The sequence below is a fragment of the Penaeus vannamei genome, chromosome 19 (assembly GCF_042767895.1).
Source record: "Penaeus vannamei isolate JL-2024 chromosome 19, ASM4276789v1, whole genome shotgun sequence".
NCBI lineage: Eukaryota > Metazoa > Arthropoda > Malacostraca > Decapoda > Penaeidae > Penaeus > Penaeus vannamei.
Window position 1 is genome coordinate 41,213,852 of NC_091567.1, and position 2,500 is coordinate 41,216,351.

The following is a 2,500-nucleotide window of genomic DNA, read 5'->3' on the forward strand; positions in this document are numbered from 1 at the left end:
TATATCAATGAGTATTATACCTATTTAATAAAACATAGGAAAAGAAACTAGTAAATCACTTTTTCTCTTGACAATATTTAAATCTAAGACACACCTGGATATTGATCACCTTGCTTCTCTAATTACCCAAAGTCTCCTGCAAACTCCGCCATTATCAACCTTACGGGAGACTCTATGACAGGTAATTAATGTACCAGGTAATTGCAGGTAATTACATCGACTCTCTAACTTGTAACACTCTTCTTAAATGCTTTTAAGAATGGCCGGGGATTTTCTCGGCTAAAATGTTGCGTGCGTGTGTTGATATCGTGATAAGTTTTGATATAAGTTTTGTTGTGTGTTATTGAGGGGAAGAATTCTCAAGGTTGTGAGAAGCTGTGACGATGAGAAGTGAAGGAGGAATTCGTCCAAGATGTTTTTTTTTTTCTAATCTACGAAGGAAAATTAAAGATGTAGGAGGTGGTTATTAAAAATGATATAGTGATTATAGTGATAATGGTGATGATGATGTTCAGGGTAATAATAATGGTGGTATTAATAGTAATAATGATGATAATGATAAAGTAACAGCAAGAATGATAATAAAAGTGATAATAGTGTTAATAATGACAATAATAATAATATTAAATAATAATAATAATAATAATAATAATAATAATAATAATGATAATAATAAGGATGATGATAATATTAATAATAATAATAATGATAAAAAGAAGGTCTGGTTATTATTTTTACCTCTATTATCATCATTATGATTCATTATTATTAATTTAACAACAACAAAAATTACTAAAATGACACTAACATAAATCAAAATATTAAATAATAATAATGACATCCCTATAAAAAAAGTCCCTATAAAAAAGTAACAACGACAATTATTATGCCAATCATTATTCCCAATTTGTGTATATTGTTGTTGCTATTCTTATAGTGTTTTTATTGTAATAATCATTGTAGCTATACGGTATATAATCTTTGTTTATGTTCGTTGCTCATCCTTTTAACCGATCTTCTTCTGTTTCCAGAGCGACAAGACAGCTAGCCGGCAGTCCTGGCAACTGTTGGTTGGCAGTTCTGGTAACACTGCTGTTCCTCTCCGGGTTTCAAGACACCTCCTGCGTCCTAGCAAGTAAGGTTTCGGCTTTATTGATTTTGTATTGTAAAATCAGCCTTATGGTTAATTGTTGTTGGGTCACATACACGCGTAAACGCACAGACTCATGCACACGCACGCACTCACGCATGCACGTACGGAAACACACACACACACACACACACACACACACACACACACACACACACACACACACACACACACACACACACACACACACACACACACACACACACACACACACACACACACACACACACACACACACACACACACACACACACACACACACACACACACACACACACACGCAAACGCATACATACCGCAGATACATACACACACGCCTATATGTGTACACACTGTTTGTTGATCTATATGCTTACAGATATTGCACATCATTCATAAGGGGTGAAAATTCATGCTTCCAGCCATATATCTATTCATGTCTATCTATATATTTCCTTCCATTTGATAGCTCGCTCTTCCCTCCCCTCCGATTTCCTCGTTGTCACATATCTGTTATTATTTGAAGTAAAAATATGACACGTTTAGATTAAATCTTCACCAGAAAGAGAAGTATTTCTGATGCAGAATGAATCTCTCTTGGCCTGTGTTGTTCATTCTCATTTCTGTCATTTGCTCTACATTCGGAGCGGTGAATTCTGCTCGCGATTTGATTGCTCTCTTCAGTAATGTGTCTGTATGTCTCGTTGTTCGTATGTCTGTCTGTCTATTTGTTTTGCTGTCTGTCAGTCTGTTTGTTTTGCTGTCTGTCTGTCCCTGTCTCTGGCTGTCGGTTTGTTTGTCTCTGTTTCTGACTCTCCCCCTCGCTCTCTCTCTCTCTCTCTCTCTCTCCCTCTCTCTCCCTCTCTCTCTCTCTCTCTCTCTCTCTCTCTCTCTCTCTCTCTCTCTCTCTCTCTGACTCTCCTTCGTTCTCTCTCTCGTTTTCTCTCTCTCTCTCTCTGTTCTCTAATTTCTCTCTCTCTCTCTCTCTCTCTCTCTCTCTCTCTCTCTCTCTCTCTCTCTCTTTCTCTTTCTTTCTTTCTCTCTCCCCTCTACTCCTCTCTCTCTCTCTCTCCTTCTCTCTCTCTCTCTCTCTCTCTCTCTCTCTCTCTCTCTCTCTCTCTCTCTCTCTCTCTCTCTCTCTCTCTCTCTCTCTCTCTCCTCTTTCTCTCTCTCCCCTCCCACCTCTCTCTCTCTCTCTCTCTCTCTCTCTCTCTCTCTCTCTCTCTCTCTCTCTCTCTCTCTCTCTCTCTCTCTATTTCTCTCTTTCTCTCTCTTTCCCTCTGTGTGTGTGTTCCCCCTCTTCTCCACATATCTGTCTCTCTTCTCTCGCTAAGTGCGTTAGGCAAACTGACATGGCGGAGTAACTATCCA

At 38.6% G+C, this 2,500-nt stretch overlaps 1 protein-coding gene across 1 annotated transcript in view; it reads left to right on the top strand.

The window, feature by feature from the left end:
- Positions 1-1,036: 1,036 nt before the first annotated feature.
- LOC113800699 (opioid-binding protein/cell adhesion molecule homolog) overlaps positions 1,037-2,500 on the top strand; it is a 19,032-nt gene continuing 17,568 nt past the window's right edge. The window contains exon 1 of the mRNA XM_070134467.1: positions 1,037-1,135. The gene's annotated coding sequence lies outside the window, so the exon portion shown is untranslated. The remainder of the gene's footprint in view (positions 1,136-2,500) is intronic.